The following is a 25,832-nucleotide window of genomic DNA, read 5'->3' on the forward strand; positions in this document are numbered from 1 at the left end:
TTTCTGGAGTATATGCAAATTGCTATTATAAAAACTTAAGCAGCAACTTTTCCAATATTAATGTAATTCTCAAAACTTTTGGCCACGACTGTAGATTACTGGCTGTGTCCCTGCAATCGTTTTTGTGTTAGACACAGCCACTGCACATGCTTTCACATCCCTAGCTGTGCACAAAATGCCGTTTCTTCCTTTTCAGCAGAAGGACCTGTCTGAATACTGCACCCTGATTGGCTGATAAGGCTGTCAGCCTCTGAGCCAATCAGGACATGCCCTCCCCCCCTCCCCCGTGTCATGTCATCCTTCATTCCTTCCCCCCGTTTGTCCAGCAAATTTTGTTCCCCATTAAATGGTTTTGGTCAATTTGTCCAGAACGAATATAAAAAAACTAAAACTCTCGATTAGTTTGTCAGATGAATTTTTGTGAAACTTCTCAATGAATCTGATTAGTTTAGAGTCGATTCACTCATCTCTAATACACGCTTACACAGTAAGTGCTATCTATCACTGATAAAATGACTTCAGTCCAACTGAATTTAGAAAAAAAGCAGACATTTAAATCCATAAATTGCAAGTTTTACTGAATCTTTACCCAAAAAACTATATTTGCCAACCACTGGCATTAGCAGTGACAAGTCGCTTACGGACATGTCACTGATATAGCTAGTGGGTGGCTGCAGCAGAGCAGATAACTATACCTGGCTGGAAGTAAACAAGCCAATGATCGAAATATGGACACACGGGAGCCAGGGTGCAGGACTAGGGAGCAGGTAACTATGACTCTTTCAAGTGGAGGCAGGCTCTGGTATCACTTACAAGTTAGCTATTCCCGGAAAATCTCTTTAAAGGTCAATTAAATATATGTTAAAATATGTGAAAATTGTTTCTCTGCTGTGTCAATTCTTTCATGTATACCAAGATTTGATTTCTCTAAAAAGTGCTTCCCACACTGTGAACATGAATTTGGCTTCTCCTCTGTGTTGGCTATATCTAGTGTAACAAGGTCCGGTTTTTGTCTAACATATTTCACACACTCTGAACATGAATATGGCATCTCTAACGTGTGAATTCTCTGATGTTTAACAAGTTCTGATCTTTGTTTAAAACATTTCCCACATTCTGAACATGAATATGGCTTCTCCCCTGTGTGATTTCTCTCATGTCTCACAAGATGTGATTTATCTGAAAAGAACTTCCCACATACTGAACATGAATAAGGTTTCTCTCCTGTGTGAAATCTCTGATGTTTAACCAGACTTGATTTATCTATAAAACATTTCCCACATTCCTGACATGAAAAATGGTCTCTCTCCTGTGTGGATTTTCTCATGTATAAGAAGATGTGATTTATCTATAAAACATTTCCAACATACAGAACAGGAATAAGGTTTTGGCCCTGTGTGACGTCTCTCATGTTTAGCCAGACTTGATTTTTCCTGAAAAAACTGTCCCACATTCTGAACATGAATATGGTTTCTCTCCTGTGTGAATTCTTACATGTTTAACAAGAATTGATTTTTGTGAAAAACATTTTCCACATTCTGAACATGAATAAGGCTTTTCTCCTGTATGAATTCTCATATGTTTAACAAGCCCTGTTTTTTGTGCAAAACATTTCCCACACTCTGAACAAGAATATGGCTTCTCCCCTGTGTGAATTCTCACATGTTTAACAAGTTTTGATTTCCGTGTAAAACATTTCCCACATTCTGAACATGAAAATGGCTTCTCTCCTGTGTGAATTCTCTCATGGTTAACAAGTCCCGCTTTTTGTACAAAAAATTTCCCACATTCTGAACATGAAAATGGCTTTTCTGCTATGTGAATTTTCTCATGTGTACCAAGATTTGATTTATCTGTAAAACATTTTCCACATTCTGAACATGAATATGGTTTCTCTCCTGTGTGGCGTCTCTCATGAATAACAAGATGTGATTTATATGCAAAAGATTTCCCACATTCTGAACAGGAGTATGGCTTCTCCCCTGTGTGAATTCTTATGTGTGTAGAAAGACTTGATCTCTTTGTGAACTGAAACATGTTACCTCCTTCCTGACCTGTACTTGTGGTAACAATCTCTGATTGGTCAGAAAAAAGTTCCTGATGATTAGACGTATTATATAACAGATCTGTACTGTAAAGTCCAGGATGTAAGTTAAGGTTTTCTCCTGAAGAGTTCTGCATGATATCTTCATCTTCTGCTTTATAATTTAGTGGCCACATGAAGTTCTCCTCAAAATTATTACTGGGATTTTCTGTTAAGAAAAAATAAATAAATTTGTGTTTTTTTCCAAACTATAGAGAAGATAAACCTATAAGTAGAGATAAGTGAACTGATTCTAACAAACAGATTAGTCTCATGAGCAATACTTCTTCACCTGAGGGGCTCTCAAATGGGCCCTTGTCTGTTTTATGTTTGTATTGTTATAACTCTGAAATATAGTTAGGACTAGTTAAAGAGCCAACTAGAACTGAGGCCTAAGCAAAAGGCTACCGACATAGTCTTAGACTCAGAAAAAGGTCGCAATTTATTGTTTCCTTTACAACACTTTGTGGCATATTTAGGTCACAGATCTGTGCCTTTACACCACTCACGTCACTTTTCTGATGTGGCGGGAAAAAGGGGAGTGGCATGGGTAGGCAAGAGGGCCGGCCTGCCTCATTCATCATTTTCCACGCCAGTTTATGGTGTGGAAAATGGCCTTAAAGGGAGCTGGCATACTTTAAATCATGTCACACAGCCGATGGCAGCAAGAGCCAAAGTTATGTACAGGCTTGCGTCTCTACATAACTTTGGTGCATCCACTGGCAGCGCAGAGGGATTAAGACCAGCATATACATCGCCGGCCTTAATAAATGCCCCCCTAAGTTTTTATGTTAAACATATTCTAAAAAGAATTGTTGACAGTGTTATATTTTATTTTCCTTATTATCTACAGTTGCAATAAAAAGTATGTGAACCCTTTGGAATGATATGGATTTCTGCACAAATTGGTCATAAAATGTGATCTGATCTTCATCCAAGTCACAACAATAGACAGTCTGCTTAAACTAATAACACACAAAGAATGAAATGTTACCATGTTTTTATTGAACACACCATGTAAACATTCACAGTGCAGGTGAAAAAAGTATGTGACCCTTAGATTGGTTGATCCCTCCTTTGGCAGCAATATCTTCAACCAAACGGTTTTCCTGCAGTTGCTGATCAGACGTGTCACAACGGCAGGAGTAATTCTTGACCATCCTCTATACAGACTGATCAGGTTCAGCAATATTCTTGGGATGTCTGTGTGAATCGCCTTTCTTGAGGTCATGCCACAGCATCTCAAATCGGGTTGAGGTCAGGACGTGTCTAGGCCACTCCAGAAGGAGCTATTCTTATTCTGTTTAAGGCAATCTGTTGTTGATTACTTCACTAGGCTTAGGGTCGTTGTCCTGTAGCAACACCCATCTTCTGATGAGTGACAGACAGCAGAGGGTTTGTAGTCAATGGAGCACAATCAAAACAAGGTCATGTTACCAGTGGGGTTCCACAGGGATCTGTACTGGGACCAATTTTGTTTAATATCTTCATAAGTGATATTGCAAAAGGCCTCGATGGTAAGGTTTGTCTTTTTGCTGATGACACAAAGATATGTAACAGGGTTGATGTTCCTGGAGGGAAACGCCAAATGGAAAAGGATTTAGGAAAACTAGAAGAATGGTCAGAACTCTGGCAACTGAAATTTAATGTGGATAAGTGCAAGATAATGCACCTGGGGCGTAAAAACCCAAGGGCAGAATATAGAATATTTGACACAGTCCTGACCTCAGTATCTGAGGAAAGGGATTTAGGAGTAATTATTTCAGAAAACTTAAAGGTGGGAAGACAATGTAATAGGGCAGCACGAAATGCCAACAGAATGCTTGGATGTATAGGGAGAGGTATAAGCAGTAGAAAGAGTGCTTATGCCGCTGTACAGAACACTGGTGAGACCTCACTTGGAGTATTGTGCGCAGTACTGGAGGCCATATCTCCAGAAGGATATAGATACTCTAGAGAGAGTTCAGAGAAGAGCTACTAAACTAGTACATGGATTGCAGGATAAAACTTACCAGGAAAGGTTAAAGGACCTTAATATGTATAGCTTGGAAGAAAGAAGAGACAGAGGGGATATGATAGAAACTTTTAAATACATAAAGGGAATCAACTCGGTAAAGGAAGAGAGCATATTTAAAAGAAGAAAAACTACCACAAGAGGACACAGTTTTAAATTAGAGGGGCAAAGGTTTAAAAGTTATATAAGGAAGTATTACTTTACTGAGAGAGTAGTGGATGCATGGAATAGCCTTCCTGCAGAAGTGGTAGCTGCAAAAACAGTGAAGGAGTTTAAGCATGCATGGGATAGGCATAAGGCTATCCTTCATATAAGATAGGGCCAGGGACTATTAATAGGATTCAGATATATTGGGCAGACTAGATGGGCCAAATGGTTCTTATCTGCCGACACATTCTATGTTTCTATATGTTTCTATGTTGAGCTTCAGCTGGTGGACAGATGGCCTTAAGTCTCCTGCAAAATGTCTTGATAAACTTGGAAATAAATTTTTTTCCTACGATGATAGCAATCCATCCAGGCCCTGACGCATCAAAGCAGCCCCAAACCATGATGCCCCACCACCATACTTCACAGTTTGGGATGAGGTTTGATGTTGGTGTGCTGTGCCTCTTTTTTCTCCACACATAGTGTTGTGTGTTTCTTCCAAACAACTCAAATTTTGGTTTCATCTGTCCACAGAATATTTTGCAGTACTGCTGTGGAACATCTAGGTGCTCTTGTGCAAACTGTGAACGTGCAGCAAAGTTTTTTTTGGACAGCAGTGGCTTCCTCTGTGGTATCCTCCATGAAATCGATCTTGTTTGTGTTTTACGTATCATAGATTCGCTAACAGGGATGTTAGCAGATGCCAGAGACTTTTGTAAGTATTTAGCTGACACTCTAGGATTATTCTTCACCTCATTGAGCAGTCTCTGCTGTGCTCTTGCAGTCATCTTTACAGGATGGCCACTCCTAGGGAGAGTAGCAGCAGTGCTGAACTTTCTCCAATTATAGACAATTTGTCTTACCGTGGACTGTGTTCAGCAAGGCTTTTGAGATACTTTTATAACCCTTTCCAGCTTATGCAAGTCAACAATTCTTAATCGAGGTCTTCTGAGAGCTCTTTTGTGCGAGGCATCATTCACATCAGGCAATGCTTCTTGTGAAAAGCAAACCCAGAACTGGTGTGTGTTTTAGGGCAGGGCAGCTGTAACCAACACCTACAATCTCATCTCATTGATTGGACTCCAGTTGGCTGACACCTCACTCCCAATTAGCTTTTGGAGATGTCATTAGTCTAGGGGTTCACATACTTTTTCCACCTGCACTGTGAATGTTTACATGGTGTGTTCAATAAAAACATGGTAACATTTCCTTCTTTGTGTGTTATTAGTTTAAGCAGACTGTGATTGTCTATTGTTGTGACTTAGATGAAGATCAGATCACATTTTATGACCAATTTGTGCAAAAATCCATATCATTCCAAAGGGTTCACATACTTTTTCTTGCAACTGTATATTTAAAAAAAATAATCCTAAAATCCATCAAATTTTGCATAGACCAGTAAGCAAAATAGTAGGAGTCACTTCTTGGTCTATACAGGTCACCTTCCTACAGTCATCTCCTTAAAACTGCAGGCAGGATTAGAATGACAGATAGCACAGAATCCACCATACACAGTAGGTGATATCACAGCTTATCTGCTCCCTCCTGACCTCTGCACAGGTCACAGAGCATGCCCAAAAGAAGTCAATGAGGTCAGCTCCAGATCATTGCATCTATGGCCCATGTGGCTGCTGTAAAGCATATCTGTAAATGCTGTTAAGAAAAGCTCAGGTAAGATGGCTGCCTGATACTTATGTTCTGGAAATAGGATAAAAAGAATCTACAATCAGAAAATTAAGAAAAATGATATTGTGTTATGAAGGAAGTAGAAGACGAGATTGCAGGAGAGACAAAGCGCTTTGAAAAACAATGGGAAAAGGCAGAAGAGACACACAGAGATACCCATTCTGGTGAAAGGACAGGTTAGATGGCTCCAGGTTCTTCAAAGATGGTTCATATCGGACAGGTTATTCTGACACTATTAGATTGAGCCGAACCCCGAACTGCAAAGTTCGGGTTCGCACCGAACTTTGCCTGTTCGGGTACCCGGACCCGACCCAGGACTTTTTTCACTGAAGTTCGGTTTCGGTGTTTCGGTGATTTATTACTTTCCGTTATAACAGAAAATAATAGCATTCTAAGACAGAACGCTAATAAAATGGCCATTGAAGGGTTAAAAATAGTAAAAAAAAAAAAAAAAAACTCACCTCATCCACTGATCGCGCAGCCGGTATCCTCTTATTTCTTCAGATCCTTCTATCTTCATTAGCGGGACCTGCGATGACGTCACCGTGCTCACCACGTGGTAAACGCGGTGACGTCATTGCAGGTCCTGACCGGCTGTGCGATCAAGTGAATGAGGTGAGTTTTTTTTAAATTCTTTTTAACCCCTCAATGGCCATTTATTTAGCATTCGTCTTAAGATAGCTGTTATTTTCCATTATAACGGAAAATAATAAAGTGAAGTTCAGGTCCCTATTGACTTTAATGGGGTCCGGGTTCGGTTCAAGTTCAAGTCCTGAAGTTCGGCCGAACCCAGATTTCACCAGGTTCGCTCATCCCTAGTCACTACTTGTTTTGTAAGGGTATTTTTAAGTACTGATAGGTTCTGTCCCCTTCAACTCTGTCCTCTCTTATATTACCTTCTATATTCTATGTAATGATATTCCCTGTAATGTAGTGAGTTAGGGATAGTTAGATAGCATACCCAACCCCCATTGTGCTGAGAAGGTCACATTCCTAGGTGCTTTTCTCAGAGACATGCATGCTGCACACTAGGGGAGGGGCTGAAAGGTATAAACCTGGTACACACAGACAGGTAATTGGCACTTCATTGAGGAACATCATCCAGGTAGGATGTATTGATTTGAAACACTATTCCTATCTTTTGTACCACTATGGCGTGTCGGCCATGTGCTACGACATGGTGACTGTAGTCCCCCCCATATTGTATTGTACAGGCCATGATTATTATTTATTTTGTATGCGATTTGTCTGTTTTTCCTTATATTTAATCACACTTACTGAATATTTTTATCACTAAGGCCTTGTTCACACATCAGTTATTTGATCAGTTATTTCCATCAGTTTTGGGAGCCAAAACCAGGAGTGGAGGCTACACAGAGATAAGGTATAATGAAAAGATCTGCAACTATTCTGTGTTTCTGACCCGCACCTGGTTTTGGCTCACAATAACAGATGGAAATAACTGATCAAATAACTGACGTGTGAACAAGGCTTAAGCCTGTTAAGCCTATTTATTCTCAAATCGCCAAATTCACGTTATAAAACACTACTCAAGGTGATGTTGACAAGCAAGAACCACTCCCTTCAGCAAGCTCAGTGCAGGAGACAGGGCTGAAAGCACTCGCTCAGGCTAGTAAGACGGCTGAGGGTACAACTGCTAATACATTTACAGATTCCAGGTATTCAGGAGAGCCAGACCTCCACAGATATACGGTGCCTTTAGAGCATCTTTAGCCAATTTAGGAACTGTGCTGGGCCACAAAAATGGAGTCAACAATTTTTCAATCGCAATAAAATGAGATTTAGGCAAGGCTGTTGGGGTTGCTCTGTAGAGGTATAGCAGTTTGGGCAACAGTACTATTTTAAACATATTAAAGGGGTTGTCTCATCATGGACCATGGGGGCATATCGCTAGAATATGCCCCCATTGTCTTATAGGTGCGGGTCCCACACCTATATCGAGAACGGAGCCCCACAAGTGAAGGCAGGCGCACTGTGCATTCGCAGCCGCCCTCCATTCATTTTCTATGGGGCCGACAAAAATAGCAGAGCGCTGGCTTGGCTATTTCTGTCGACCCCATAGAAATGAATGGGAGCGGAGTCCTCCAGCCACCACCTTGCAGGGCTCCGTTCTCGATCCGCACACACCTATAAGACAATGGGGGCATATTCTAGCGATATGCCCCCATTGTCTATGATTAGACAACCCCTTTAATGTGGCCAACCAGGGAAAGAGGCAGGCTCACCCAGGCCTTCCGCTTGTGGGCAAGTGAATAATACATTAAGAGAATGAAACTGTTGAACATCTTTATGTATCTCAATTCCTTCATATTTATATTTACCTACGATTAATAGCTTTGAGCGTTGGGAGACTGCATCACAGTCAATTTCATCCCCCAAAAAGATTACAGATTTCCCCCCGTTAGCCCGCAATCCAAAGTAAGCACCGTAGTCATCAACCACATCAAGTAGTTTCTAAAGAGACGGTCCTGGGTCCCCAAAGTTAACCAGCATGTCATCTGCATACAGTGACAACTTTTCAGTGATTCCTGTAAAGTCCAACCCCTCTAGTCCCCTTACGGATGAAGCGTTAATGACGTCAGACTGTTGGAAATAAGTGGATGAATGCTGGTGTTTCTCTCCCAACTGAGAGAATAGGAAGAAAAGGAAATCCTTCGAAGAGAGATTAAAGAGATAGGAGGTCTGGTCATGTTAGTTTCCTTACCCTAGGGCCTTGAGTTGATGGCTAACCTCCGGCACGCCAACTGTGGAACAACTACAACTCCCAAGATTCATACTTGCTTGGCTGTTCTCAGAACTCCATACAAATTAATGGAGAATGCTGGGAATCGTAGTTTCACCACAGCTGGAGGTTAGCCACCACTGCCCTAGGGGATACCTGTGATCCAAATGTGAAGATTAACTTCCAGGAGGCATCTCAAAGGTCAGTCTTGCGGAAAGGTCTAACTTTCTCCCCAGCAGAAAGGTTTGACTATTTCTCGTTGGTGAGAGATTTAGAACTTTTCGCAAGAAAATTACTATTCAAAAAAACATTTTAGTAAAATAGGGGAGTTTCCCCCCCCCCCCCCCTAGAATTACAAACAAAACAAGATCTTCAATCATTGTTGGAGGAACAGGAGATAGTGGATTCTACATACATCTGCACCGCCACAGCCTTGGCCTCCGCTGGCATCTTGTCCAGTAGTAGAAATTTTTGTCAAGCTTGTTAAACAAGACTTAGGCCTCATGCACACGACAGTGAATAATGGTCGTGTGACAGCCGTCTAAGTAACGGCCGTCACACAGCCATTTTTAGCACCAATGAAAGTCTATGGGGCTATTCACATGGACGTTCTTTTAATGGCCAGTGCAGAGCGTCCATCCAAAAATAGGACATGTCCTATTTTTGGACGATTTCACCGTAAGATGGACTCATTGAAATCAATGGGACCGTTTTTTAACGTCCGATTGACAGGAGTGCACCCATTAAAAACGGGTACACTTTACCCAGGAGGGGCTAAAAATAAAAAAAAACTCACTTCATACACTTGCTCTCTTCATTGAGCAGGATCTACAGAAGGACCTGCTATCTGCGTGGTGACGTAACCACGTGGGAGCGCGTAGTGACGTCATTGCGCACCTTCGGCAGGTCCCGTTCAGTGAAGAGACTGCTGCAGTGAAGAGGTTTTTTTTGTAAAATCAACACAAAAAAAAAAGAAAAAAACTGTGGTGGGCCATTATGGGGGCATTATTTAAACCATGGGGGAAATTATTTAAGATGGGGCCCTACATTGGGGACATTATTAAAGCTGGGGACATTAAAAAATAATTCATACATTATGGGGGACATTATTTAAGATGGGGAAATACATTGGGGGCATTATTAAAGCTGGGGGCGGTAAAAAAAAAAAAAAATCATACACTATGGGGGACATTATTTTACCAGGGGGACTACATGGGGGACATTATTAAAGCTGGGGACAGTAAAAAGTAAATAAAAATTCTACACCATGGGGGACATTATTTTAGCTGGGGACCTACCATCCTGTGGGTGTTCTCAGAAGAATGGGTCTAGAAATAACTGCCAATAATCTTTCAGGTCTGTTTTTAACGGCCATGAAAAACTGAAAAAAAGTGTGTCAGTTTTTAACGGACGTTTTTTTTCACTGCTGTGTGCATGTAGCCTGAGGGCTCGTTCACACTAACGTGTGCTGCCCATTGCCGCATTACACGGATCCACAATACACGGGCACCGTTCCGTGGCCATTCTGCATCACGGATGCGGACCTATTCATTTCAATGGGTCCGCAAATCCGGAGATGCGGAACGGAAGAATGGAGCGGAACACTATGGAAGCACTACGGAGTGCTTTCTGGGGTTCTGTTCCGTGCTTCTGCACCACAAAAAGATAGAACTTGCTCTATCTTTTTGCAGAACGGAAGGATCGCAGACCCATTCAAGTGAATGGGTCTGAGATCCCCATGCGCCTGCCCACGGATGGTGCCCGTGCATTGTGGACCGCAATTTTCGGTCCATAGCACGGGCAAGGGCTTCACACGACGAAATATGGAATAGTAGATTTAAAGATAATTTGGATAAGGAGCAAAGAAATGCTCTTAATGAACTCAAAAACATGAAGAATGTGGTGATTACGCCAGCTGATTGGGGCAGGGGGAAATGTTGTGATCACCAAGTCTGATAAATTGAAAAAACTAAAGCCCACTGCAAAGCATCTTAGGGAGGCCCATAAAAGCAATCCGAAAGGGATTTCTTTCAGGGAAATCGATCGGGTGAGATTGGGGGCTAGAGGAGGGGACACTAAGAAGTGTCTCTCCAAAAGAAATAAGCTGGATGGTACAGTCAGGTCCATAAATATTGGGACATCAACACAATTGTAACATTTTTGGCTCTATACAACACCACAATGGATTTGAAATGAAACGAACAAGATGTGCTTTAACTGCAGACTGTCAGCTTTAATTTGAGGGTATTTACATCCAAATCAGGTGAACGGTGCAGGAATTACTACAGTTTGCATATGTGCCTCCCACTTGTTAAGGAACCAAAAGTAATGGGACAATTGGCTTCTCAGCTGTTCCATGGCCGGGTGTGTGTTATTCCCTCATTATCCCAATTACAATGAGCAGATAAAAAGGTCCAGAGTTCATTTCACGTCTGCTATTTGTATTTGGAATCTGTTGCTGTCAACTCTCAAGATGAGATCCAAAGAGCTGTCACTATCAGTGAAGCAAGGCTGAAAAAACAAAACAAAACCATCAGAGAGATAGCAAAAACATTAGGCGCGGCCAAAACAACAGTTTGGAACAGAAGGTGAGCTCAGCAACACCAAAAGACCCGGAAGATCACGGACAACAGTGGTGAATGACCGAAGAATTCTTTCCCTGGTGAAGAAAACACCCTTCACAACAGGTGGCCAGATCAAGAACACTCTCCAGGAGGTAGGTGTATGTGTGTCAAAGTCAATAATCAAGAGAAGACTTCACCAGAGTGAATACAGGGGGTTCACCACAAGATGTAAACCATTGGTGAGCCTCAAAAACAGGAAGGCCAGATTAGAGTTTGCTAAACAACATCTAAAAAAGCCTTCACAGTTCTGGAACAACATCCTATGGACAGATGAGACCAAGATCAACTTGTACCAGAGTGATGGGGAGAGAAGAGTATGGAGAAGGAAAGGAACTGCTCATGATCCTAAGCATACCACCTCATCAGTGAAGCATGGTGGTGGTAGTGTCATGGTGTGGGCATGTATGGCAGCCAATGGAACTGGTTCTCTTGTATTTATTGATGATGTGACTGCTGACAAAATCAGGATGAATTCTGGGCAATATTATCTGCTCATATTCAGCCAAATGTTTCAGAACTCATTGGACGGCGCTTCACAGTGCAGATGGACAATGACCCAAAGCATACTGCAAAAGCAACCAATGAGTTTTTTAAGGGAAAGAAGTGGAATGTTATGCAATGGCCAAGTCAGTCACCTGAGCTGAATCCGATGCATTTCACTTGCTGAAGACAAAACTGAAGGGAAAATGCCCCAAGAACAAGCAGGAACTGAAGACAGCTGCAGTAGACGCCTGGCAGAGCATCACCAGGGATGAAACCCAGCGTCTGGTGATGTCTATGCGTTCCAGACTTCAGGCTGTAATTGACTGCAAAGGATTTGCAACCAAGTATTAAAAAGTGAAAGTTTGATTTATGATTATTATTATTATGTCCCATTACTTTCGGTCCCTTAACAAGTAGGAGGCACATATGCAAACTGCTGTAATTCCTACACCGTTCACCTGATTTGGATGTAAATACCCTCAAATTAAAGCTGACAGTCTGCAGGTAAAGCACATCTTGCTCATTTCATTTCAAAACCATTGTGGTGGTGTATAGAGCCAGAAATGTTAGAATTGTGTTGATGTCCCAATATTTATGGACCTGACTGTATTGCTCAATACAGTGGCTCCTAAAGGGCTAAATAAGGCCCTCAGCTTCAAATCCTTTCTGTGAAGCGTTTTTTATGTTGCTGATTAAATTTTTTACATATTTTGTTTATTTTTATTTTAGTTTAGTTTTGTCCTTTTTGAATCCTGATGTCATCCTTTGTCTGGGAATATTTTGAGGCAGATATATCTATATTTTTGGAACACCGACCGTCAAGAGGCTTATGGGAAAGCTCATCCACTAATTACAGTATGATAATAAGATATGGTCTAAAGGGTATAATCATAGGACCGTTAGAGATAGTGGTCGAAGATTAAGATATTTATTATCCGGACAATTAAAAACAATGGCATGGAGACTATTCATAACCTGACCACAGGGATTTTTAGGAATTCACTAGCATATGGACTGATATGAATTAATGGTTTTCATCATATTTATCACCTTTCATAATTGTAAAAAAAATATATATATAAAAATTGTCACGTTTTGCACTTTTTAATTATGCTTAAGGTTTTTTGTAGTCATGTATACGGTTCTTTTTTCACTGCCACTTTAAGTATAATATTTGTATTATACACTACCTGTCCCAAAAAAAAAAAAAAAAAGATTCTCAATGGGGTTAAGGTCTGGACTCTGTGGTGACCAATCCATGGGTGATGATGATGTCTCATGCTCCCTGAACCACTCTTACACAATTTGAACCCGATGAATCCTGGCATTGTCATCTTATAATATGCCCGTGCCATTAGGGAAGAAAAAAATCCATTGATGCAATAACCTGGTCATTCAGTATGTTCAGGTAGTCAGCTGACCTCTTTCTTGGAGCACATACTGTTGCTGAACCTAGACCTTACCAACTGCAGCAACCCTAGATCCTAGCACTGCCCCCACAGGCTTGTACAGTAGGCACTAGGCATGATGGGGGCATCACTTCATATGCCTCTCTTCTCACCCTGATGCGCCCATCACTCTGGAACAGGGTAAATCTGGACTCATCAGACCACATGACCTTCTTCCATTGCTCCAGAGTCCAATCTTTATGCTCCCTAGCAAATTGAAGCCTTTTTTTTTTTAAATGCTCTTACTTTCACTATTAAACATAGCCCTGAGTTCTACTGTTTTTCTTCGATTTGATTTCACCAAACGTTTAAGTGATCGCGGATCACGATCATTCAGGATTTTTTCCCCGCCACATTTCTTCCTCGAATACGATGGGTCCCCACTATCCTTCCAGTTTTTAATAATGCGTTGGACAGTTCTTAACCCAATTTTAGTAGTTTCTGCAATCTCCTTAGATGTTTTCTCTGCTTGATGCATGCCAATGATTTGACCCTTCTCAAACAGACTAACATATTTTCCACGACCACGAGATGTGTCTTTCAACATGGTTGTTTAATCCCTTCTACCCCGGGCCAGTTTTCACTGTTCTGCCCAGGCCATTATTTGCAAATCTGACATGTGTCACTTTATGTGGTAATAGCTTTGGAAGACTTTTACTTATCCAAGCCATTCTGAGACTGTTTTCTCGTGACACATTGTACTTCATGATAGTCATAAATTTGAGTCAATATATTTCACCTTTATTTGTGAAAAAATTCAAAATTTACCAAACATTTTTTTTTTAATTCCCAAATTTTAAAATTTCAATTTCTCAACTTTTATAATAGATAGTGATACCTTATATAATAGTTATTACTTTACATTCCCCATATGTCTACTTCATGTTTGGATCATTTTGAAAATGGCATTTTATTTTTTAGGGATGTTAGAAGGCTTAGAAGTTTGGAAGCAAATCCTGAAATTTGTCAGAAAATTTCCAAAACCCACTTTTTAAGCACCAGTTCAGGTCTGAAGTCACTTTGTGAGGCTTACATAATAGAAACCATCCAAAAATGACCCCATTTTAGAAACTACACTCCTCAAGGTATTCAAAACTGATTTTTAAAAACTTTGTTAACCCTTTAGGTGTTCCACAAGAATTAATGGAAAATGAAGATGAAATTTCAGAATTTCACTTTTTCGGCAGATTTTACATTTTAATCAATTTTTTCCAGTAGCAAAGCAAGGGTTACCATCCAAACAAAACGTAATATTTATTATCCTGATTCTGAGGTTTACAGAAACACCCCACATGTGGTCGTAAACTGCTGTAACGGCACAAAGCAAAGCGCAGTAGGAAAGGAACGCCATATGGTTTTTGGAAGGCAGATTTAGCTGAACTGGTTGTTTGATGCCACGTCCCATTTAAAGCCCCCCGATGCACCCCTACAGTAGAAACTCCAAAAAGTGACCACATTTTGGAAACTATGGGATAAGGTGCCAGTTTTGGGGTACATATTTTGGGGTACATATGATTTTTAATTGCTCTATATTAAGATTTTTGTGAGGCAAGGTAACCCAAAAAAATTTATATTTTGGAACCGTTTTAATTTTTTATTTTTAACAACATTCATCTGACAGGTTAGATCATGCGCTATTCTTATAGAGCCGGTTGTAACGGACGCAATGATATCAAATAGGTCTACTTTCTTTGATGTTTGTTTCAGTTTTACATAATAAAGCATTTTTGGAAACAAAAATTAGGTTTTTGTATCTCCATTTTCTGAAAGCCCTATCGTCTTGTGCAGGGGCTCAAGAGTTAACGTTTTTATTGGTACCATTTTTGGGTACATATGATTTTTTGATCATTCATTATTACACTTTATGGCGCAAGGTGACCAAAAAATTGGTTGTTTTGGCACAGTTTTTATTTATTTATTTTTACAGCGTTTACCTGAGGGATTAGGTCATGTGACTTTTTTATAGAGCAGATCGTTACGGACGTAGCAATACCTAATATGTCTACTTTTTCTTATTTAAATTTTACACAATAATAGCCTTTTTGAAACCGAGGGCCATAGTCTGAGGGCCATAGCTTTTAAATTTTCTGACCAATTGTCTTAGGTAAGGACTCATTTTTTGCGGGATGAGGTGACGGTTTGATTGGTACTATTTTGGGGGGTATATGCCTTTTTCATCGCTTGGTGTTGCAATTTTTGTGATGTAAATGGCTTTTTTTTTTTATGGTGTTCATCGGACAGGGTGGATAATGTAATGATATATTTATAGAGCTGGTCTTTACGTACGTAGCGATACCTAATATGTGTGGGGGTTTTTTCCCCTGTTTTTTTTTATTGCAAAATAAGGGGAAAGAGGCGTATTTTTTCCTTTTTTCATAAAATTAATAACACTTTTTTAAACTTTTTTTTCTTTATTTTATTTAGGATGTTCACTTTTGGGGGTCTGATCCCCTCTGCAATGCATTACAATACATCTGTAATTGTAATGCATTGCCTGTTAGTGTATTACACAGAGTAATACACTAACAGGTTGCCTAGGAGACGGGCCTGAGGCTGGATCTCCTCGGCTACCGTAGAAGGCAGGTCCCGATGCCGTGCAAGGCATTGGGCAGCCTCTGCACGGCATCGGGCTGCCTTGTCATGCATCGGGTCCTCGCCACAGCAGCGCTGGGACTCGATGCGCTCCCTCACCCGACACAAACCCCTTCTATGTTGCGGTCAGCTCGGACCGCGACATAGAAGGGGTTAATCCGCGGGCATCGGCTTTTACAGCAATGCCGGCGGATACAGCAGGGGCCCGGCTACCAGGGACTGCCGGGCCCCTGCAGTGATCGCGCACGCACAGCTCAGGTGCCCACCTGATCACCATGACGTACTATTAAGTCAAATTGCGGGAACGCAGTGGCTTCCACAACGTAATAGTACGTCATGTGTCGGGAAAGGGTTAAGAAATGAGAAGCAACTCATTGCACCAGTTGGGGTTAAATAACTTGTTTCTGAAAGATAATCGCCCATGCAGTAATTATCCAATAGGAGGCTGATAACTATTTGCTTAGTTAAATCCAGGTGGTGACTTTTTTTTCGGACAGGCAGTGTATCTAATTATGGATGCCATATTTATTGGCATTGTTTTTAATCATCGGCACATGAGGTAGTCATGTTGTTATTGCACTTTGATTACTGTCATTTCGTAGCTATGTTTTTATTGCACTTTGATAATAGTCACTAGGTTTACTCTGACCACTATATGTTTCTTTTCCCCGATCTTATCTACAGGTGGGTTTTTGTTGGTGGGAGTTTTTTTGGGTATGATATTGATGTGGCTTCATAAATTACGGTATTTGGAGGGTCGAGTAGGATGTCCCCCTCTCTTTCTCACATGGATTTTATACTGATATACTTCCTTCTTTTCCCCTTGGTATGTTTGACATGTTTTACATCTTTTTTGGATGCACCGAAACCAGTGGTTAGTGATTCGGTAAAGCTATTGTGGTCAATGTTACCCTTTTTGATGTTTGTCCCATCTTTATGTTTTAATCATCATTTTTTGATTGCCTATTTAATAAATTGATGATATATTTAAATATTACATCGGGCATGGTGTCTTTGTGCTCCTCTGTGGAGCATCTTTGTAGGTTTGATGTTTGTTAAGCAGACACTCCCACATGGTTATGTTTCTGAGGCTGTGTGTTGTAATAAGGTTTGAAGTCCCCCATGTTTCATGGGATGGTTGTGTCAAATGGTACATGACCGCAACTGGAAGTGGGCATCCAATTTTGCAATGGGGAAAAAGGAGTCCTGCACCAAGAGGGGAGGAATCCGAGACCCTGGGGAAAGTGTGAACTATTTTTGCAATATTTGTGAATGTAGATGGTACCATAGCCCCATGTGAAATAAATCTGACGAACGGTGGTGTTTGTTTCGTAACATCCTAAATTTGGTTGATATGGGTGGCATGTTAGGACACTATAGAAGAAGCATTTATAAATTGCTGCCTCATACAGTCATGTACCCTGGCAAGGCATGTGCTGTATAGAAGGGACCCAAAAAACTGATGACGCTGTCCCAAATACACGTACCATGGAAATAGAAAGTCGGGCTGTCACAAAAACTTATGGGATTGCACAAAACATAGAGAAATCGCCAGGACAGTTTGACAACGTTATAGAACATGTTGTCCACGACTGAACTATCACTTCTACTATTACGGGGCAACTAGTAATAGTAATTAACCGACATTATTATTAACATTATTTGACTGAATCAGTGATGAGCGGCAAGGGAAATATTTGAATTCGCGATATTTTGCAAATATTTGGGCATAAATTTATCATATATTCGCGAATTTGATCTCCAATCATTATTTTCTTGATTGCGAAAAACGGCAATTGGAAAATTCACAATAAAAATTCAACACTACTTCTAAAGTCAAAGAAATTTCTGCCTTCTCATTGGCCCACAAGCAAGAAGCAGTGAGGGATCATGGACTCTGATGACAAAAAAAATAAAAATCTAGAATATTCGCAATTACGTAGATACTGTATAGCACTATATTCTAGATATTCGCAAATTCTCGAAGTGCTGATATTCACGATAAAAATTTGCGATCAACACTAGACTGAATCCCAGGGAGGGATGTGCCAGCTTGTAGGTCCTGAGGGCTGTCATTACATGGTCTCTTCTGGTCTCGTGTAAGTTAAACATGACAGAGCAGGATAAAAAGGTAAAAAGGGGAGTTTTGGAAAGATAACTCCAGAGATGATTGGGAGCTCAAATGGCCTGAAGGGCTTAGTTGGTTGTCATTAACCCTGGACCACACAGGCTCTCACATCCTAATGAGAACTCCCGCACTAATGGGGAAAGGGGGTCTCGAATTCCATGGATTAAATTCTGTTGATGTTTGAATTCATTGCGGTAATCCTCGAAGGAAAACCTCCTCAGGCAGTGCCAAGTGTTCACAACTCAGGTCAAGTGTGTTTCGTGAAGGGGGGGGGGGGGGGTCTTTTCTGGTCAATGGTTTTGCCCTGCTCTTCAGAAGAGTAAATGTAGCTGGAAAAGGTGAACCTTGAGGTCGAAGGGAAACTTATACCCGAGTGGGGTATAAGTGGTTAAACAGACCATACACGGTTGAACATATTTTCTTCTTCTCCTGATATCATCTAACCTGTATGTTACCACAGATAGTCCTTCGTAAATGGATAAAGGATCAAAAATTACATCTCAAAGAAGTATCTAGCTGTGAGCACATATGTTTCATCTAAAGGTCATGTATGCACGTAGGTGTCAATCATTTACATAAGTAGATTTGATTTATGCATTGCACTAATATATTTATGCATATACTGTTGTCAAATTCTGATTGGAGGCAAGCCCTCAGAGCACAATGTAATTGGATGAATTTCAATCTTAATCTGTAAGGGCAAGTTCCAGAGTTTATTGTAAATAATGAGAAAGCTTGAGAAGCTCCTCAGAAGGCCTCGTTAACATACCAGGCATCCGGGCCGTGTCTTCCCCGGGCCACAATGTTACCTCTCCCCCAGAGGGAACCTCAAGATTTCAAGCTCACAGACAATATGTGAGGTACCATGTTAGGGGATCCTACTACAAGCTACAGGTGGCCAGAGGAGGAGGAGGAGTACAGCTCATAAATGCAGGACTCACAAGCGCTCTCACTCTCTATCTGGACTCGTAAAAAGGCACATTTTAATATTAACTAAGTACATCTGCTTCAACAGGATATATCTATCTAATACTGCATGCAGTTTGTATTGTGAAATCTAGTGAGAGATCCTCTTTAACATTGTCCTGGACAATCTGATCATAGCGACCGTCCAGATCTAAAAAGATTCAACAGCCCAGGTTTACTAGTGTTTCTGCACAAAATCGGTCTATGGAGTGATGCAGTGACACATCTAGGATTTCTACACATTCTTTTTCGATATGCTCGAAAAGTGGTGGAATTTGCAGGAATGAGCACAGCGAAACAAAAGTGTCTAGTCCTGCACCACATTTATCATCCAGCCCGGCACCACATTTATCATCCAGCCCGAGCACCTGTGATGAACCTGATGCAGGTCTAAGCATGATGGTCTAGGCATACAATAGCCATCTCCACAGAAATGAATGGAGCAGCTGCGTGTATTCCCGACCAAGTTCTCCATTCAGTTCAGGGGCTCCACGGGGTATGGGGATCCCATTCAGGAAGGGGGACTCCACTGTTCTAATAGTTATCCCCTGTCCTGTAGATTGGCTGCTCCCTGAAGCTTGTATCCAGCTACCTAGCTCTCTTCCCTGGTCATTCAGTCCCCATGGTTTGAACTTCTGGACGAGCTGAGTAACGTGTGCTGCTGCAGCCAATGACTGGCCATGGAGAGGACATGTCCCAAGCGATACAAGACCCAGAAGTGACATACTGCTTCTCAAAGCTGAGAAAAATCATTAGATGCATGTCTAATAGGAGTACCAAGATAGCAGCCATGGGGGACATTACCAGGCCCCCGGCTGCCATAGTAACCGTCATGTTACAGGGAGCCGATTGACTTCAAACCTTTCCTGTGAAACCACTTACACGTCAAGATTGTGACTACGGGATCTAAGGGGTTAAATGGCCAGGATCTGCATTACATGCTGATCTCTGCCATTACAGTGGCTGTCAATTAAACACAGAGTCATGCCACTGTAAATGGTGGAGTCACAGCTTCTAGCTCATCCAATAAACATAACTGTACATCCATTTGAAGAGGGGTTTGAGAAACCTTGAAATTCTCCATTCATGATTCCATACCTGTGGTGACATCTTCTGCAATGTCCTCCTCCACCTCACTCCTACACGGGGGATCGCCCATCATCCACTCTTCTTCATCCTCCACTTTAATAATAATCAGATCTTCCACCAGATTTGTCATCTGTAACAATTCAATACAATACAGCAGACAGGTGGGAAATCTAACAGATCCACATAAGAGACCCCCACAATCTATGACCCCTCTATGACTGCAGGACCCTACTATATAGATGTGTATAGGGCTCAGCTCCATCTACCTGAGGATTCTCTGGGACCTTCTCCTCTGGACAGTCCTGGGAATACAGAAGACGGGGACATCTCTCTGGTGGATTTCTCCTCCTGGATCCATCTGTGGAGACACAAGCACACAGTGACTGAATACATGGCCTCCTGTAGATCTGTCTATAGATCAGACACTTCTCTCAGCTCCTTCACTTCTAGGTTTAGTGATCGGAGGAAATAACAATATTCTGCTCCTCACCACCTGTGCCGAGGTCCCAGCACCTAGCAGGTCACCCCCATCCTCCTCTGTAGGAAGATTCATTAGAAGGACAGTTATGCCCTTCTCAGTGTATACACCCACCAGCCATAATGGGTTTTAATATCTTGTGTCTGTCTGGATTTTTTTTTGGAGGGGTATATATCAGGCAGCAATCACTTACCTGGGGAAGAGATGACACCAGGATGCACTATGGGAAAAAGACAAGTCAGAGGAGCCAGTGTGATGCCCTGGGCAATGTTATGCTAGAAATCTTGGGTTCCTTGGATCATGTGCATGTGACATGTAATACCTAAACACTGTACAGCCACGTTGTCCCCTTTCATGGCAGCATTGCCCCCTTATTGGCAGTGCCCTCTGTCGGCCACATGGCAAAAACTGTCCAGGAATGAGCAACATGATAATATGATCAAGGTGGTGACTTTTCTGCAAATCGCCAGATCTCAATAGGATTTTAAACTCTGGGATGTGCTGGAAAACAAGTTTGATGATCCATGGAGACTGCACCGAGCAACTTGCAGGATCTGATACCACAGGACACCTCATAGGTCAGGTGTTGTCCATGCCTCGACAGGTTGGAGAGAGGGAACTACACAAAGCATTTATCCACAGTTACACAAATTATCTACAAATGGATAAAATCCAGGACTGCTGCAGCTCTCCCTAGGAACAAGTTTCCTGTTAAGATCACTCCGAAAGCACAGCGAGGTGAGAAAGAACCCGAGCGTAAGACTCCTCTGGTCCGATGCAAGTTAAACAAGACAGAGCAGGCAAAAAAGGTAAAGGACTAGTTTTGGAAAGATAATTCCAGAAATGATTGTGAGCTCAAATGGTCTGAAAGGCTTAGCTGTTAAGAGGGCGCTGGTGGATGGTTTTCAGGGATCTTGCACAGTGCCTTCTGTGTAACAACTTTTCTGTGTGTAATAGATGTGGGTTGTGTACAATTCACAAATTTACACGGGCAACACACAAACTGTCTAGTGTACATGTAGTCAAAATTCCAGCTGCTCCATTCATTTTATGGGGGCTTCTGTTTTTGTGATCGGTGGTAGTCCCAGCGGTAGGACCCCACTGTTCTAATAGTTATTCCCTATCCTGTGGCCCAACAACTGGCCTCAGAGATGATGTGCCCCCAAAGGACATAAGACTACTTGTGAAAGCTGAGACAAGTCATTAGATGCAGTGGCAAACGTGACCACATCTGTCCAGAGGTTTATAGAACGGGGACCGGAAAGACCACTCAAGGGAGCTGGAACAGAGTGTGTTCTGGGCAGGGCCTAACAGGACCAAGATCACAGCCATATGGGCCATTACCATGCCTTCACCTGTCATAGTAGCCATCAGGTCACAGGGAGCCGATGTCACTGGCACCTTTCCTGTGAAACTCCTTACACCTCAAGAGTGTGACTACTGGATCTAAGGGGTTAAATGGCCAGGATCTGTGTTACTGCTGCTCTCTGCCATTACAGTGGTTGTGTGTATTACACATGGCTGGTAATAGTGGAGTCAGAGCTTCGAGGTCATCTAATGAACGTAACTACCACCATTTGCGGAAGGACTTGAGAAAACATGGAATTCATGTTCTCCATTCATGATTCCATACCTGTGGTGACATCTCCTGGAATGTCCTCCTCCAACTCACTACTACCCGGGGGATCACCCATCATCCTCTCTTCTTCATCCTCCACTTTAATATCAGTCAGATCTTTCCCCTGATTTGTCATCTGTAACAATTCAGTACAATACAGCAGACAGGTGAGAAATCTAACAGATCCACATGAGAGACCCCCACAATCTATGACCCCTCTATGACCGCAGGACCCCACTATATAGATGTGTATAGGGCTCAGCTCCATCTACCTGAGGATTCTCCGGGACCTTCTCCTCTGGACAGTCCTGGGAATACAGAGGACGGGGACATCTCTCTGGTGGATTTCTCCTCCTGGATCCATCTGTGGAGACACAAGCACACAGTGACTGAATACATGGCCTCCTGTAGATCTGTCTATAGATCAGACACTTCTCTCAGCGCCTTCACTTCTAGGTTTAGTTATCGGGGGGAAATAACAATATTCTGCTCCTCACCACCTGTGCCGAGGTCCCAGCACCTAGCAGGCCACAAGACTGAAGTAATATCTGGTCTATGAGAGTGAATGGCGGGAGGATGAGGATACAGTTATAAGTGTCAAGTGCTAGGGGCGTCCTGCAGCACCCTACCAACCAAAGAGGTGTTAGAGCATTGTCCCGGAATAATGACACCTCTGCTTATGAAGTAGAGAGAGAACCCACAGTGAAGACCTTTATCGGTCAGATAAAATACATGGAGGAATAAAACAACTACTCCCAGTCTCCTCGTCGGAGAAAATGCTACATCTATATTCCCCTCCAAGTTTCCTTTTTCCTGGGAAGACAATTCCTTTCTCCTAAGGAGCTGTTATGGTGAACGGGGAAAAAAGAAAAATATCTGATGATATTTATTGGATATTTGCTGAGAGCCCATGAAAGGAGAGAGAGGGAGAGGGAGAGGGAGAGGGAGAGGGAGAGGGAGAGGGAGAGAGAGAGAGAGAGAGAGAGACTGCCGCCCTGCTGGACAGGAACAGAAACCTCTGAGATCACTGAAACCCCCATTCTCCTCTGAATGAAGATCCATTATGCCCTTCTCAGTATATACACCCATCAGCCATAACATTCATACCGCTGACAGATGCAGTAAATAACACTGATTATCTGCAGAAAATGACGTCTGTCGGGGATGGGAGATATCAGGCAGAAAGTAAACAGTTAATTCTTTTATTCTTCAAGTAGATGTGTTGGAAGCAGGAATACGGGTGAAAGTGTCCATGCCTCAACAGGTCAGAGAGAGGGAACTACACAATACATTTATCCACAGTTACACAAATTATCTATAAAATGGATAAAATCCAGGACTGCTGCTGCTCTCCCTAGGAACAAGCTTCCTGTTAACAGACAATCCTGAAAGAGGTGAAGAAAGAACCCAGGTGTAACAGCAGAAGGCTCTCAGACCTACCCCAAACTGCAGAAACCTCTGTCCATGTGTCCAATATCAGAAAAATACCAAAAAATGGGGTTCATGAAAAATTATCAGAAAGGAAGCCGCTGTCTGTCTCAATTTTACTCAAGACCACCTGGATGGGGGGCATCATGGTGCAGGGCTGGTGGATCAAGCATGATTTGAAGCTGATGGAGGGGGCACATGTGTAGTGCCCTGGAGCAGGAGACCTTAGAAGTCTGGACATTTGCCCCTATTTCCCCTCATCAACTGCTTACTTTATTACACTTTAAAGGGAAAACTTGCATTGGCTTATACTGTTTAATACTGTGTAACTGCATTTTAGATGCATGTCATCACATATATCCTGCTCATTTGCACTGTATTTGCATAGCACTGTGGAAACGGTTAATGAATAATGAGAGACTTTTGGGATTTTCTAGCTAATAATGAGAAGCTAGTCATTTTCTACAGTTACCCTAAGAGTAGAAGAAGAGCCTGTTTTGAGGGTAAAAGCCAGAATTGTTTACCAACTAAACCAGACAGACTGACCTTTTAAATGGCAGGTGCTGCTAGGTTATTATGTCTGAAGACTTGTTTTTGTCTGGAAAAACTGCTTCGGCATTCCCATTGAGTATCATTAAAGTTATAATGAAAGTCTATGAGATACGAGGAATTGTAACATTGTATCTGTTTGTGCGGAGTTTCTCCACTACACCCCTCCCCCTAGAATGTTTTAGTTTAGATAGAAACTGTATATAAGGAAAGCAGTCAGATCCCCTAGTTAGGGATCAGTGCTTAGAAGAAGAGACTCTGGCAGACTGCATGAGCGACCGGAAGAAGACGCTGAGATGGGGATGCAGAGACACAGACCATGGCTCACCCACCAGTAGTGATGAGCGAGCACCAAAGGATTCGGGTGTTTGGCCCGAACACATTGTTATATATGTGTGTGCTCGGCTGAGCACCTGAGTATAATGGAAGTCAATGGGAGACAACCAGGCACCCTCTGCTCGGAAGAGAAGAGGGTGTCTGGTTCATAAAAAAAAGGTTAGAAATTGATATTTTTTTAGTCTGGAGCCCTGCATCTGGCCTGCCTAGGGTTCAGACGCTTTGCTGATTGCAGGTAGGCTAGATTCTTATGTTCAGTAATTACCGTGATCGGATGAATCACTCCTTCTAGCCAATGATGAGATTCCTCAAAGGCCAATTTGATGGCCAACAACTCTCTATTCCCAACATCATAATTTCTTTCAGCGGCAAAGAGTTTTTTAGAGAAAAAAGTACACGGATGCCATTTTGTTAGGAGAGGGACCCTGCAACAAAACTGCTCCGACTCCCACTTCTGATGCGTCCACCTCCACAATGAAGGGTTGAGACACATCAGGTTGCATCAGAATGGGAGCGCAAGCAAAACATTCCTTAATTGCAGAAAAAGCCTGTAATGCTTCTTCCGACCATAGAGAGAAGTCAGCGCCCTTCCTAGTCATATCAGTCAAAGGTTTAACAGTAGTGGAATAATTCAGGATGAACTTCCTGTAGTAATTAGTAAATCCTAAAAACCGCATCAGAGCTTTCTGCTTCTCCGGCCGGTCCCATTCTAGTACCGCACGGACCTTTTCGGGATCCATGCGAAAACCTGAGGCAGAAAGTAAGTAACCCAGAAACTGCAGTTCCTGAACAGCAAACACACATTTTTCCAACTTAGCATACAATTTATTCTCCCGAAGGATCAACAAAACTTGTCTTAAATTATCCTGATGAGTCTCCATATTGGGTGAGTAAATCAGTATGTCATCGAGGTAAATAACGATAAACCTCCCCACCAAATGATGAAAAATGTCATTGAAAAAGTGCTGGAAGACTGCCGGGGCATTAGTTAAACCAAAGGGCATAACCAGGTTCTCGAAGTGACCCTCAGGTGTATTGAAGGCCGTCTTCCATTCATCCCCTTCCCTGATTCTTATCAGATTATAAGCTCCTCTTAAATGCAACTTAGAAAACACTTTGGCACCAACAATCTGATCAAATAGATCTGGAATCAAGGGAAGGGGATAAGGGTCACGGACAGTAATGAGATTCAATTCCTGGAAATCTAGGGACGATCTCAGGGACCCGTCTTTTACAAAAAAGAAGCCCCTGCCATAGGTGACTTAGATGGTCTAATATGTCCTTTTATCAAACTCTTGGCAATATACTCCCGCATAGCTACTCTTTCAGGTTGGGAAAGATTATATAACCGAGATTTTGGCAATTTAGCTCCGGGAATAAGATTGATCGGACAATCATACTCTCGGTGGGGGGGAAACTC

The 25,832-nt window shown here is 42.0% G+C and overlaps 1 pseudogene; it reads right to left on the bottom strand.

Annotated features, from left to right (window-relative positions):
* Positions 1–642: 642 nt before the first annotated feature.
* Positions 643–22,424, bottom strand: LOC120991228 (annotated as a pseudogene).
* Positions 22,425–25,832: the final 3,408 nt, after the last annotated feature.

The sequence above is a fragment of the Bufo bufo genome, chromosome 2 (genome assembly GCF_905171765.1).
Source record: "Bufo bufo chromosome 2, aBufBuf1.1, whole genome shotgun sequence".
NCBI lineage: Eukaryota > Metazoa > Chordata > Amphibia > Anura > Bufonidae > Bufo > Bufo bufo.